This window comes from Channa argus, chromosome 18 (genome assembly GCF_033026475.1).
Source record: "Channa argus isolate prfri chromosome 18, Channa argus male v1.0, whole genome shotgun sequence".
NCBI classification, from domain to species: domain Eukaryota; kingdom Metazoa; phylum Chordata; class Actinopteri; order Anabantiformes; family Channidae; genus Channa; species Channa argus.
The window spans coordinates 8,593,109-8,609,226 of record NC_090214.1 but is presented as its reverse complement, the minus strand read 5'-3'; the positions used below and the strand labels follow the sequence as shown (position 1 = coordinate 8,609,226).

Sequence of the window (16,118 nt, the reverse complement as noted above, 5' to 3'; positions counted from 1 at the left end):
TGCTTCAGAATGTATGACTGAGTGAATGTGTTTACTGCGTGTGAGTGTGTGTGTACGGTTCTAACACTCATAGCATGTCTCAAGCTGTGTCATAAGAGTGTGTGACAGTTCAAATTGAACACGACTTTGGGTCAAGTGTTCCATCAGTCGCTTCTTCACATGGTTTCAGAGCTGCTCGGACAGACTTCTCTGTTTAGCTTCCCCCAGCACACAAACACCAACCATAACTAGACCCCGCTGTTTCTGCCAAGCATAACAATGGAAATGGCTGTGTCCCAATCACCTTATATAGCCTCATTTTCATTTGGCATGAAGTCTGCCTACAGGGACTAATGAGGGCAGAACAGGTTGAAACAGTGAAATACGCTGTGTAACACTTAACCGGGATGTAACTAAAGATTTAAACTCATCTTCTGTCATGTACGAGCATCAGCTTAGACTCCCTGGTTTATCATTGACTAATGGGAAAATACCAGGACACCATGGGCAGATATGTACTTGACTCAGTCGGTGGTGGCCTGACTTCAGACATGCTTGAGACTGGTATGGCCACAGGCTGTAAATGGATAATCGGGGCAACAATAAGCTTTTGTTGAAAGGATCAGCACATCATATGCCTCATGCTCTGGTGTAACCAGGCTGATCTGACAGCCTAGTTACACCAGAGGAGTATTAGAGAAAATGATTTGTCTAAAGTAGGCTTGATGATTAAGTCATTGCCTGCTCATTTTCATTTCTTCTTTTTATTCCCAGAAAAAAGCTGAGGTTTGCTTAGTCTAAATTATTTGCCATTAACATTTGTTTTTTCTCATGTTCTGACAACACTTCAGCATCTGGTTCAGAACTTAAACTTTGAACGCTACTCTATGAACATATAGAATGCATTATGATAATTTAGTAATATGTGTATACAATTAAAAACTATGCATATGTGAGGGCACCCAAAATATATCAAAAACTGGTGATTTTAGGCAATTCGTTAATTGCTCCAAATTAAGTGCATCTCTAGTAACTTCACGCATTCCATCAGTACAAAACTGAGTTGCTTCTAGTTTGCAGTTCACTAAAGCCAACACCATCGGTTGTCATTTAAGTTATATATTTTGCTATAAGCTGACCAATAAGCCATAATGAAAACTGTTATTTGTAAGATTTGTAAATTAAAGTCCTTCTAAACAACAATAAAAACAAAATAAATACTGGCATAGGCCAAAATTACAATGACAAACGCATGACCATTTTTTTTTTTTATGTAGCAGGAAGTACAATAAGTTTACTGTTAAAAATTAACCCCACTGTTGGCTCAGACTGAAATATCACATGACTTAAATATCACCATACTACACATAAATATTGTTCTTAAAGCAATATGTAGTCCACATAATTATGTTTGTACAGGTGGAGGTGTCAATTACTGTATTTGACACTATTTAGTTTACTCTGATACATCTTTATTCGGGTACATTATCAGACAGATTTGGTAACAGAAAATTGCATAACGATGAATTGATGTAGATCCCCTTGGTTGCTTACAACATGGGTAAAGCAGCTGAGGGACACTCATAGAATTATGCCATGTCTCTGTCTAATAGTAAATGGGTAATTTAGGAAAACATGCAAAGTAAAAAAAATAAATCACTTCCTTGAATGACTCGTCTCTCATATGAAATGAGAGGAACCACTGATTTAACGTGTTTGTTTTACTGAGCTTTGTGTGCGCAGGTATAAACAAATCAGCACACAAACCCGATAGAACTGAACATAAAAAGCCAAGCTGAGCACACCACCTTTGTTTGGTAACTCTCTACAATGTTTGCAGTGAAGCTGAAATCAAGTGATGCTACTGAGTAACATTTATCATATTTTGATTCAAAGTAAAGACGTGCAGTTTTATGTTTAGGATCACGCTTCTACGGCATCTAACCGAAGATATTCTGGCACCAACCCTGCAGTGATTTCGTGAGCTGTGTTGCTGTGATATTGCATGCCTGCAGTAAAGAAAAGTTGACTTAAGGTCACACCGCCAGCAGTTGGCGCTTAGAATTTAGCAGAACAGCACACATGCGCATCATGTAGCCTGAGCTGTCATCGCACAGGGACACGTGAGGCAACCACATGTACATTTTCTTTAGGAGCACAACAAAGCATCCCTTGTCCTACTTAGGCCATAGCTTGAACTATGCTCTGCGTTTCAAGCGACACATGTGATGCCTTTTTAAAGACATTCCTAACAAACGGTGTCGCGGGATCCTGCTCGGTGGTTATACCTTCAGCAGTCTGCACCTTTAAGCCCGCAGAGTGCACCGAGTTCATGTGTCCGTAAAGGCGCACGGCATGACCCAACAGTGCTGACAGTCCGTGTGCCGCGTGGACTACAGTAGGACGTACCTACACTAACCTGGCAGGTCCCACCAAAAATGTCTGTGTCTTTAAAAAGAACTCTTAACCGAGTGGTGCATGATGTCAGGCTGCTCGCAGTCCGTATACTGTTCATGTGAGCGGCGCGCACTTCCTGCAAAGGGACAGAAGCGGGCAGAGAGAGAAAGCGAGTGGGATAGAGAGATGGGGGACGAGCGGCAGAGATAGGACGAGAGTGAGAGTGAGCCAGCGGACGAGGGGAAACCGGGGCCTGCTTTTCAAACACCCCACAAACTTTATAGGTTATCCCGAAGAGGAAGCCTGACACATCTGCGCCAGCTGACAGCGGCAGTTTATGGAACCGCGACATTTCGGGTAAATATATCCCCCTCTTGCCTCTGCTCGGTGTTTACACTGCTCGATTTGTATGACGCATAGGTTTTTTACCATGCATTATTCCCCCGCCTCCCCCATTTTATAGGTACAATAGGCAGCTGCACACCCCGACTATCTGATGACATTACTGCATGAGAGTTGCCTCCGATAAACTAGGAGCTAAACTAAGTTCGACTCGTAAACTTTCATGAAGTAATGTCACGAACTGTGAGGATTTTACGCGGAGGATGGAGAGATAATTTCCGCAGAAGTGTACCACGCGCCACTAGAAGAATTTAATCTGACTGGTGATATTTTTTTACCCCCGGAGAAATTGTATTCTACTAATCACACTGGGCAGCACTTTCAACGGGAAACCACAGGAAATAGTATTGTCATTTGATTTAACTGTGGAGAAAGTGGTATGATATTATCTCTCTTGCGTCACGATGAAGTCAAAATAAAAAACAAATCTCCACCCATAATGCATCCATTGTATTGCTATGTGTTGCATGATTGCTGCAATAAATATTTTTGCACAAATCAGGTGCTGTTATGATCTTGTTGTGTGTGATCTTGACGAGTGTTTTAGTGGTTTTAGTAGTATTGAGAGTAGACGATCCAGTACAGTTCCAGTACAGCTTCTCAAATCCTCAGTCAGGGACATTTAAATAATGAACACTGGTGGCTCAAGATGTCCTTAAATTTGGAGTTTGTCATTAAACTGCTGTCTTAGTTGAAGCAACCCAACGCTGAACTGCAAAAATGTGCGGGCAGGATTGTGAACCAAAGTGGAATGAGACACTCGGATTCCTTATTTTAATATGTCTAGCAGATTTACACTGATTGCAAAAATACCAGTACATTTTAAAAGTTGGATATCATTTCCTTCATATAAGTTAACCGTTGCCTGCTGCTTTATCAGACCTGTCGGTTGTGGCTCTGTTTACCTTACCTGAACCCTGCAGGAGCCATCTGACTAAACATACAGTACATACCCCCCCCCTCCGTTTATTGTGTGTACATGGCGTCTACTTGGTGTACATGGGTGAACAGTGTGGCTAGCCGGCATGTAGCTTGTGGCAATTTTCTTCATTTCCTGTCACTTTCCTTCCCTCTTGCAGATGCTCTTATTCTCCGTCACCCTGCTTTCATTCTTGTCTAGTCCACTGTTGAGCAGTGTGCGTGTTCTCAAGATGACTATGAAAAAAGTCCCAGCTTTCACGCAAGCCCGTTATGGGCTGCATCTCATCTTTGTCTTGTGGTATCTATACTGACTTTGATGTGTAACTTACAGTATGTCAACCATTCTGGTGCCCCGACAGGTGTTGCACAGGCTGGATTACGACCTAAAGAGCAATGTGTGTCATTAAATTGTGTAGTGTGAAGTTCCCAGATTGTTAAAAAACGTGTCCCTCAACTTTTTTTTAATGGTTTGGAATCCCACTTCACAGCGTTGGAGCATTTTAGTGCCCATCTGTTGGTGCCTCTCTTATGTAAAAATATCACAGCAGATAATGAGATGTATTGTACTTGCCTTTTAGATTCAGTAGCTGCACCACTGTGTATCCATAGGTGGACCCGCCCACTCTAAGGCAGCACAGAGACAGATTTTTATCAAGGTGGTTTATGACATTCCTTCCCCCAACACAGGGACATGCAGGTTTGTGCTCCAGTTTCTATCTGCAGTGTTTTACACCACATACATGGTAAACGTGGAACTTTTCTTTTTTTTCTATTTCTCTCTAAACGGAGGCCCTCAAACAGCACTCGTCTTTGCTTTGGACATCTGCCAAAAGGATTGTGATGACTCTCAACAGCTGTATTTGTCTGTGTGTACATGTTTGCTTGTGTCGGTAAGTGTGTTAGCATGTGTGTGTGTGTGTGTTCTTGCTGTGTCCCAGGATGCCCTTCCTCCATAGGCCTCACACTATACAGCATTCCACAAGGGGGCCCGGGGCTGTGTGCAAGTAGGGAGTGTCAAGGAGAGAGAACGACAACAGTTTCAAATATAACTGATGTGGAATGGTAAGCGTGGAAAAAAAGGGAGAAAACACAAAGATCGTGAGATTCCTTCCTCATCGAAATGAAGAAGAGGTGTCATTTCAACACTAAGCTACACTGTAAAAAATAAAACATAGTCAGGTTACAACCTCTAAAATACCTCTGGAGTCTTGTAAGAGAGACGAGGTAGCATTGGCTATCACTTAATAAACATGGTGAGCAGCCGGAGAAAACTATTTAAAGGTGATTCCCATTGTTATTTCTCTGTAAACTAAATTTACAATAACACACTCAGAAAAAAAGTTGAGCTGCATACTTCTGATTTTTTTTCTTTTTTAAAACATCTTCACCAAACGCTTGTTCCCTTTTTTATTGAAAGACATTTATTGATTTGAAAAACATGGAGTCAGGATGTGTCCCTAGTGCTGCTTCATTTGCTGTGTGTGTGTGTGTGTGTGTGTGTGTGTGTGTGTGTGTGTGTGTGTGTGTGTGTGTGTGTATGTGCAAGCACATCCCCCCTTGCTTGGCGCACTTTTCTTTGTATATGCGTGTATACTTGTGTGGGGAGTGTGTTTATGTGTGTATGATTTTCCTTTCCTGAGACTGTGATGAGTCATTGTTGATGGTATGCGATACAGGGCACGAGTCATACATCATATTCTCATACGTTAGTCTTGTGTTTTCTTCATAGCACAGCGCCTGTTCTGAGTAAACCCTGATGGATAAAAAAAATGTTTGTGCTGGTGTGTTGCTGTGTTCAGGCTTGTTGGTTGCTCTTTGTGGAATTGAGAATTAAACAGCCAAGTGTTGCTGTGAAGAAATGCAGGTGTCCATTAAAAAAAAACACTAACAATATTCTTTTTGAAGCTACTTAGATTTTATCTTGATTTCCTGGACAAGTCAGTTGGTCTGTACTTCAGCTCACTGTAGTTTCAGTTAGATTTTGTTGTGGCAACTATTACAACCTGTTTGCAAATCAAAATTAGTTTTTTTCCCCGGTATTTCTGGGATTGGTTCTGTTTGTTCAGGATGCAAATGTGCTGTGATGTAGTTTTTCTCTTGTACAGGTCACTTGAACTATTTAACAGTGAGATAGTTTGGTTTTACTCTGTGGGCAAACAGATTTGTGTGGTTATAGGTTTGTCGTTATGAACGTTACTCAATGTCAGTTTCTTTTCATAAATCTGAGATGACTTTGACATTCACCACCCAATTACTTTGAAAGGTACAAACATTACTCAGTTACCTCAGCTCTGGGTTTGTGTCTGTGTGTGTGTTTATGGCAGTATAAATTCTCAACTCGTGAAATGCAGATGAATAGTAAACAAAGTTGGAGGCCACAGTGACCTTGCCTTGTCCACATTTCGTTACAGACGCCAAAATTAAGTTGGGGCTCACATCAAATTAGATTGAGTGCCAAATGGGTGAAATTGGCAGCACTGCTGAAAGACAAATTTTTTTAGATAAACTAACTCATGTCCAAAAGACCAAGTACCCTGTCTGCTAACTAAATTTGATGATACTGTATGTGTGAAAAACCTTGTATGTAAAGTTGAGCTGTTTGCATTTCTCCTGTTGCTTTATCTGATGTGATATAGTTGGCTGGCAGCTACTTGCAGGCCACATGCATGTTTATGGTTTAAAGGTGATCTGCCAAAGCCACAAAACAGGGTTGGGCAGTTCCTTGAAATTGCTTCTCATTTAATATGTAATGTGGTGGATTTTTTTTTCTTGGAATTCACTACGAGCTTTGGCCGGTCCCTCCCACTTTCAGCCTCTCTCAAGGAAAACAGATTAGAAGATATGAAAATACACAGGGATGTAGTGTATGCGTGTCTTTATGCTTAGTTTTGCACCTTTTAAACTTGTTTCCTAAGTTTTCCTAAGTGCGTGTGAAGAAGTTTTTCACATTTACTGACATTCACGAGCACTCATATACAGTTGGTCAATTTGTAGGCTAAAATACAGAAAAGTGGAGAAACAGTGAGAGAACGAGAGGCTCAGCAAAAGCCATTAGGAATCTTGAAATGTAACCCATTTGGGTTACCTTGGCCTGCTACGTGCTTTTCAGGACGCTTTCCAAGAACTAAGACAATGAACAGTAAACATGGCATGTTCCTTAGAACAATTCCACATTAGATCTCAGAGATCACGTTTTTTTTCTTCTCAGAATCGACTGCCCCCACACCACAGTACATTGCAGATAACTGTAGCAGCTAAATTTCATGTTCCCTGTGTATGTACTGTACTTACACTTGAGAAAGAGCTCTCACAAACTGACAAATGTGCAGAATCTCTCTCTGTGTCTCGCTCTCTCACTCTGTCTCAGAGATTTCTGGTAAGTGACATGTTTGGCATAATGCCTAGCAAGATCACATGGCATGAATGTCGTGCCTGTGTTATGTGAGTGTCATGTGTGTATGTGAGAGAGAGAGAGAGATAGAGAGAGAGAGAGAGAGAGAGACTGTTCATGTCTTTGCGTTTGTGTCTAAGTAGAAAAAAGAAAAAGGGAGCATGTGCACATTTGATTGTTCCAAGTATTTTCAGCATGAATAGGAGCACGTAGCTGTACCAGAGAATTATAGAGTGCGGAGAAGTATGACAATGGTGTGTTTCTGATATAGTCACGAGATGGAAAATTAAATTATGCGCTTAATGATACTTCATAGTCAGAACTGTTTTGCTTCATTTGATGGCACATAACCATGAATGGTATGTACCGTTATAGGGAGCTTGTTTCACTTGTTAATGTGAAATGTATCAAGAGCAATTCTGAAAAGCTAAGAAGATTTTCAAGTTGTTCATACTTGTGTTGCATTCTTAAAATGACATGGTATTTAATGTCAAATAACCACTGTTAAAATCCCTTTGTGTGTTAAATTCACAATGTGTCAGTGCTTACAATCAGAAAGGTCACTGGCATTCACCTAAATATCTCTAGAGAAACTGTGTGGGTTAAAATCATCTTTTAAGTCCCCCTGTATTTGTAAAGACTTCATTTCAACTGATGACAGTAGCCTGAATAGGTTCCGAACAAATTTCTCAGATCCTCAGTGTTTCAGTGATGGGACATTAGAGTTACTGTGAAAGTCAAACCTATAATTCGACAGATGACGCACACAGGCATGCACACACACACACACACAAACCCCACAGAATCATGCCGATATATACACACTCACAGACACAGAGAGGGAGGGAACTGAGGATGGCATTTATCCTTACAGCCCACCTCAATTTTCCATGCTCTTTTGCTGTGTGCTGTACATAATTAAATCGCTGCAAACTTCAAGCCTCTCTCTCAAGACGCCTGCCAGTAAACAAAGCTCGCTAATTACTGTATAAGGTAATAAGTGAGAAACGCAAATAGGCTGACCCCTTCTCCGTGGCGATGACCTGCCCTGTATGTGTTCTTCGTGTTCTAACAGCCTGGCAGAACGCTGGTAGGGGCCAGTGGAAAAAGACAGGAATCTCAGCCGGGTAGTTTTCACTACACAGCCACCCCTCCTCCCATTTTCACAGCTAACATGCGTTAGAAATTCCTGCTAAATCACAGCATTACCAACTTGATGCTTTCATTATAATTGTAGGTGAAATCCTCTTTGACTTGAAATGTTCTCTTGGCATTTTTTTGATTTTTCGTTTCTTTGATAGTAATATGTTTTACTGCTAGAAATCCAATTTATTTTTGGGGCTGCTCTGAAGGCAACAGTTAATTGTACAATGCCTTGATGTAATATGATTTGTGCACCTTTTGTTTTATTAAAGGAGTAGTTTGACATTTTGGGACATCCTGCTGAGAAGGTGGGAAGATTAATAGCGCTCTCAAATGTGTCCGTTCAGAATGAAGCTGCAGACAGTTGCCAGTTAGCTTCAGCTTAGCATTAAGAGAGGAAACGGGGGAGGCAGCTTTCTGGGCTTTGTTCCGCCTACCAGACCCTCTAAAGCTCATTAATTAAGGTATTCTATCTGCTTTTCTTTAACCATAGCGAAAACTGGTTCTGTGGGTGACAAGAACCTAAGAAATTACCCCATAAAATTACACCTCTCAGTATTACAAATTAAACATGTAAGATATTAAGATAATACATGTTAATGGGAGCTGCCCGTAGGTAGATTTTTTTTTTAACCTTGTAATAGTGCTGAGCTAGCTGTTCGTCCTTGTTTCCAGTCTTTATGCTAAGTGGCGCAAGCTGCTGCTGGTAGCTGCATATTTACAGTACATAGAAGAATGGTGTCGATTATTGTATGTGTTTTTTACAGTGAGTGAGTTTCCTAATGGTTTTTTTTAAATTTAACATAAAAAATTAATCCGAAAACAACATAGGCATATTCCTCTATCATTATTGACACTTGCTGACTGAGCTAAAAAATCCCAATCATGATCTATGATTATTCAGAGAACAGTATTGTAACTATTATATGCTTGCACAGGACAACTGCAACAACACGTTTAAGCCAAGATTACAAATGATCAATTCCTGGAAACACAATAGAAACTTGTATCGTAAGCACTCCTTTTGTATACGTGTGTGTGAGTTCATTTTGTGGAACTCCCACATCTTTTAGCAATCACAATTTACTCATCCTTAACTGACTGTCCCACATCTACACGTATGAACATCTCTGAAATGCCCATGGATTTCTTTTCACCCGCTATATGAGAGTGCTGTCTATTTCCATATTGTTTACTCAGTACCAACTTGAGACAGAGATAAACAAGCTCCGATCACATGGGTCAGCTCGAGCCCTTTTCAATGTTTTACCAGTGTGTTGAGGTTATCCAAGGTGACATGTTATTTGAGTACATGTATGCCAGCTTAGTGTGGTGCTGATTGAGGGGGGGTGGGGTGGGGGTGGGGGGGTATGCACTCAAAATAAATTTGAATGTATTGCTTTGCACTGGAACAAAATGTTTTTTTATGTTACAACTTAACACTGGACAACCTTTGTGATTTTTAATCATGAGGAATGTTTGCTGCATATCACGAGACCTTCTTTCGATGCACCTACTCAAATGATGACATTAAACAGGATTTCGTTCCCCTTTTTATTTTTTCATGCAAGAGAAGAAGTTAAAGTGTTCCGCTGGCTGTGATTGAAAAATGTACTTGGGACACTGAGTCGACGTGGGCACTGCTCTCTCTGTATGTCTTTGTGTGTGCGTGTGTTTGTGAATGCCTGTCTGTAGACAGTGGGGCACTGATGCTGAAAGATGTGTCCTCATTTCTGCTGTGCACTGGGCTCCTCTGGCAGCCATGTTGGGCTACTCTGATGTCACGCAGGTGTCACTGTAGAGGATTCAGCTCAGAAATGACAACGAGTGGTGATCAAAATGGCATGTTTATTCTCTCCATATCTCCCCCCTCTCTCTACGTCTGTGTCAATTTCTTCCTGTCACTCACTCTTTTCACCATTGGGGTTATCAGCACTGGAAACTTAAACATTCAATTTGTCATTCATGCACAGAAGTGCCCCCTGATGGGGTTTTCTCAGGAGGAATTAAATGCTGCTTTTCTACTTCAGGGTGTGATGATTCGATCACAACACACCTTATTATTATGTGTTTTTAGAATTTCTCATACCTGGCACACACCAGCTGGATTGACACTTGCTGGAGCTGTTGCTCATCATTTTTTATTGTTGTAGGATGCAAATCTATTAACATGTTGCATGCTTTCAACAGGTGACTACGTATAAAACTTTTCAGTAAGCTAAAAACAATGAAAAGGTCCAGGGAAACATATGAATTTCACATTTATCAGAAAGGCCTCTAAATTTTACAGGTGGCAGATGTACACAAAATTGATCCTCAAGAGTTTAGTAGTGTTTAGTAGTATTTGCTTAAATAAGTACTCCGCTTCAAGAAGAGGTACTGCCTTAAATTCTTCGCTCATGTTGACGTACACATACATCATCTAAAATAAAAGTACCAATAAACTATTGAACTATACTATAATAGTAATTTTTTTATCTATCTTACTTACAGTTTTTATATTTATGTTTTATGCTTGCAGCATTTCATTAGTTTCCTTTTTTAATCCTTAATAATCTTAATAAGATTTTATAACATGTTACTAGTATTTTATTACTAGTGCCGATAACTAAAGTTTCAAGAATTAAAAAAGATATTTGTCCAAGTCAGAAGTTCTTATTTCAAACATCTTCAAAGTTTATCTCTTCACATATCATTAACAGATAGTGGCCAATGCTGTTTAATTTGCGTTCACAAATTCTGTGGGTAGCTATGCAACCATAACTGAAAGGGGTTGTGAATTTATTTAGGTGTTGATGAAAATGTCGCAGACTCTTATATTTTGACTTTGGGACTGGTGTCATAGTGTGATGGGGGTTTTCTGCAACCAGTAATTGCATGTTAAATGGTCAGAGTGTATTGGGTTTCACTGTGTCTTCAACCAATGTCAGTAATGTTTATCTTAGTGGGGGATGCTTGTTTTAAGTGCAGTTAATATCAAGTTAATCACTGAAAGTAACACCCCCATAATCCACAAATTAAATTGAAGTTATTGAAGATACACTGACTGTTTGAAACCGCGTTTCAAACAAATACATTTGTTTCTAGAAACTCCCACTGCATAAACAAAACCGTTTGTGGTTTAGATACCTGGGGAACTCCCCACCAGTCAGTAGAGCCAATGAAGCTCCTTATAAGAAATGATAACAGCAAACCCAGTTAGCTTTAACATGTAAATTTTTATTTTACCAAGCTAAGAATCTTTATAAACCATGATCTTGTATAAAGATCAAAAATAGCCACAAAAAGCTGCACCATTTGATCCATGCTTTTAACAAATCTGTGAAAAATTCCATCACCTGAACAAGGCTTTCGGTGGATCCATACATCTATATGCAGCTCCAAAAACTGGTCTCTATGTGGACTGTTCACACTTCTTACAGCGCATAGCATCATAGACACTCTAACTTTCTTGTCATTGTTCTTTTTAAATGTTTATACCCACTTTTCTTCCATAATTATTCTTTTTTTTTTTAGGCTAAATACAACAAACAAAATCTCTACTTCGTTCTGTTGCTTGCTGTCAGAAGCCAGCGTCATGTTTTGTACTGTGCACACATGGAATGTATCCTTGTACCCAACCCTAGTACAAATGGGTGTGCGTTGGTGTTCACACTATGTGTCTTCTATCTGAGGTCAAGTGCGTTTATGAATTGGCCTTCAGAATCAGGAGTTGACATAAACAGAGCTAATGGCAAGCCCTGTATAGAATTGAAAAACTCTTCCAGCCCAAACACCTTTACACGTTGTCCTTACCATCTCAGAAGCATCTCTTGAATTAGTACCCATTGACAGCAGGTGTCTCGAAACAGCTTTCCCTAACCTCATCAGTCCACCGTGTTTGCCTGCAGCCACTTGTGAATAGTGATGGTGAGATGAAGCCTCATTTAGATGTCTAGGATTCCCAGCCATTAGTTTCAGCCCAACATTAATTTAATGAAGCCTAACTTAAGAGCACATTTTACTGACATCTTGTAAGGGCTAGTTTTTTGTGTTGGACCCAATAAAAGGTGCTTGACACAATTCCTCAGTGTAAACAAACGTGTGACAGTGCTCGTGTAACTGATGAGGGGTTGACTATTATTCCTGAAAATATGTGTTTTAGAGTGTCAGGATGTTCTCATTTCTCATTTGTGAGAAAACCTCGTCTCGTCCCAAAGCCTCGTTTTGGAACCGTCACAATTTAGGCTGGTTTATGGCACAACTTGTTAGGTTTAGGCTCCGAAGTAGATAGTTAGTGTTTGAGTTAAACAAGCGCTTCCTTAATGTTATTCACTGTCATGGATACAACAATAAATACATGGTTGACGTTGTATGGCTGAACATCAGTCTCCTGTGGGAAACGTCTTAGTTTTGTGAACCAACCCAAGTAGTTTTTTTGGGCTCTAAATACTATGTCACCTGTTTGTCACAATCATTGAGCCCACTTAAGGTGCCAGTGTATTTTACAGGAGGATGTTAAGGTACACCACAAAAAAATGTAAATGTTTCTCATATAGTATCACCTTTAAAAGTACCCTGTGGAGCTTTTGACTATTAGCTGCTGTGCAGCAATATTTTGTTCCTGTGCACCTGGATGAACATACATGGACGTGGGCGATGCAGTCAACACTCCCGCCGCTGGTTTCACACTTCACGCTGCCAGCAAAGGCAGTGAATAAGACTGCAAGCTAGCCAACGTGGACGTAAACAAAATGTTAAATCTTGTGTTAGGGGGCTTGTTTGAAGGAAATTAACTCAGTGAGCTTATTAGTCCTAAAGTGTTAGTGTAGTGAATAACACTGAACATAAACTGCTTTGTTTACAAGAAAACTCTGCAGGGCACCTTTTATTATGCCTGGGAAAGCAGAACATTTTAAATTGTTGATATATCAAAACTAGTACACAACCTTTTTGAATATTGTTTAAATAGTAAGTTTGTGTACAACAGATCAACAATAAATACATTCAAAATGTAGAAAAAGCGAACCGACAATTCAATTCCGCAAATGCTCTCACCACCTCATTCACACAGTGGGCTTTTTTTTCTGCATAGCACATGTGTGCACGGGATCACCACTAATATGCTTTCATGTCATGCTGATTCATCCTATTTCCTCCATGTTCTACTGTTTCATGCATCATGAAAAATCAAATTATGGTTTGAACAAATGCATAGGGGCGTGTCACGGATGATACAAATACTCTGGCAAACATACGGACCTCCTGTGAAATCTAACCTAATTGTAGTCTGTGTGTGTGACAGCTAGTGACACTCAGCAGGCCATCTTATGGCCCCTGTTGTCCCCAGATCAAGGTCATGTTAAAGAGGATATCAGTGAAGTTTAAGGGCCATGTGCTTGGGAAACAAAGTGCAAGCAACTGCACAAATCCACTGTGTTTTAGCATACTTGAGTATCAGATGTCTTGTGGCCAGGAGTGCTAGCGCAGCAGTGGCACACCTGTTTTGGAATGCCACTTACAAGAATAAATTATCAAGGTGCTTCTTAGGCAGGCCTCCTCTACAGCCAATTAGCTCCTTTTCAAACCAGTCCACTCCCTGCCATGGCACAATCACAGTTTGGAAATGAGGGAGCACATTTGCGATGCCACAAAAGCTTCTCCCTAGAGTAAACAAGTCTCCTTGTCAAAGCAGAGTCACAAGACAGGAGTACAACACCCCTACTGTGATACCAAGGGCAAACGACGTTACACCTACTGTAATTTTATACTGTGAAGACGTGAAGTGAAGAACTTTACCTGCTTCTTTGTTGAACACAAAGTCTTGAAAAGTGAATTATATCATTATTGGGCTGGGTACACAGGAAAACTGCATAACCCTTTTCTTTTTGGTGGTCAGTACAGTAAAACAGCAATTAAATATGTCATGCATACAATAAAGACAATAATGACACTAATGTCCGTCGGCTCCCCTCGCAGTGATTTATTATATAACGAAACAGGCAAAGGTGAGAACATTTCTGCCCGAGCCAATGAAACTGATACTTTCCTGGCACAAGATCACTGCTTGCTAGCATGAAATTAGGGCCCTTAGGCCATCGGAAAATGTACAGTTATCTATTACATTCTGGACATGCACCAGTCACATGGAAGCTGCGTGCCTATTGCAATGTAAAGTCTATATTTTTTACAAAACCGTCCCAAAACCAGAAATAGTTCATGCCAGCCACAGTGCAGCATACCACGTGTACACTCACAAATAGTTGTGTTTTCACGCAAATTTTAAGTGCATTCATTCTACTGATGCCTCCTGAATCATTTCTTGTGTTATTAGACTCTCTCTTCCCTCCTTTTCTTCCTCTGTTGCTTACGTAGCTTCCTTATAAGTTGGGAATTTTTGGTCTTGTGTCAGTGATTGTTCAGAATATCTCAGTCTTGCATGAGTCTTTGGCCTGTGTTTCTTACCGCTTTAACGTCACACTTATGTGTTGCTATAAACTGGAATGATCTGCAGGCTCCGTTGGTTCTGCAATATGTGCTTATTATTGCTGAATTTGTCCTTTTAACACTTGTCGTGTCATACATATTTTCTTCCCTTTTCCTCCCAGAAATGACAGTCTGGGATGCCTGTTTGTTGATGCTGACATTCTGGAGTCACTAATGTGGAGGTGGAATCTTTTTTGATTAGAACAAAGTGTCAGTTTGTTGATATCACTTGGCTTCGTCTGTGGCCCTGCTCTGAAACGCTGACACCAAAGGCTGTAGTTCGAAACGAAATCACGTCATGTGCAAAGTCAAAGCACACTGGTCTAATTTTGAATGTAAGTGTAGCCAATCAAGTCTGTTTAGCCTTCTAGCTAGATTTTTCTTTCAGCATTTCTTATTTTTGGGCCTCCTATTTCATTGTCTCAGCTTTTACAGTTTCTCTTCTCACCCAGAACTTCTTTTGAGTGTTTCCTTTCTCTGTCACTCTGCCTCATTTCCCTCTCTAACTCTGTTCTCCCCGTGACTGTGCTTTGTCAACTTCTTTCTGGTTGTTTTTCTATTTGCATCCTTCACACATACTCCCTCCCTCTTTACTCTCTGCTTTGCTCCTAGTGAACCTTTTAATCTTTGCCCCTTGTCTGCTTCTATATCTTTAAATTTCCCTTGACCAAAGGTCATTATATATGTTAAAGAGGATGTGAGTTGATATGTTTGCGTGTATGGCTGTTTGCAACTGTCCTTGTCAGTTTGGTGTGATGTTGTAGCCACTGCTACTGTTTGTTTGTTTGTTTACCTCCCACAGCCACTTGGAGTCCATTAGCAATGCCTTTGCCTCAGGAGGATCACTCACTCACACTCAGGCACACACACTGTACATGCACTTCCTCTGTCCTTCCCTCTGTCTGGTTTTCTCTTACGCACATCACCACAACTGCAAGCTAAACTGACAGGTAGTCTGCTGTTACAGGAGTTTTCTGTCACAACTTTATGTTGGATATAGCCCTGGACCACTGTGAAATGTTGAGATTTTTAGTGCAGTAAGAGGGAGTAGTTGTTCAACTTCTTCTGGCCTGTTTTCATCCACAGACCTGGCATGTGTTCCTTCCCTTTGTCCCTGCTCTATGTGCAGCTAAAGCGAGCAGTTGGACATTGTTTTTAATTAATCCAATATAACAACTTAACCCGTTTTATTTGAAGGGAAATCACCAGTATTCATTACCTAGTAAAAAAAGAAAAAGCAGGCAATCATTATTCATCATATTAAATAATATGCTAAAGAAAATAATTAAATTTTACTTCTTGCTAATTCAGACCAAGGCAATGCAAACCTTTGCACCCAACTATATATTGTAACATTTTAAGCTAATACAACACACCTATTACCAAACTCTTGTCTAATTTAAATTCTAGCACATTCAGA

At 40.3% G+C, this 16,118-nt stretch overlaps 1 protein-coding gene across 2 annotated transcripts in view; it reads left to right on the top strand.

Annotated features, from left to right (window-relative positions):
* Positions 1-2,267: 2,267 nt before the first annotated feature.
* The window catches only part of LOC137103477 (nucleus accumbens-associated protein 2), a 30,621-nt gene continuing 16,770 nt past the window's right edge, over positions 2,268-16,118 (top strand). Inside the window, exon 1 of one of the 2 annotated variants that reach the window (XM_067483867.1) lies at positions 2,268-2,733. The gene's annotated coding sequence lies outside the window, so the exon portion shown is untranslated. Of the gene's footprint in view, positions 2,734-4,279; positions 4,397-16,118 lie in introns of those variants that run through there. The other variant, XM_067483870.1, reaches the window with a different exon arrangement.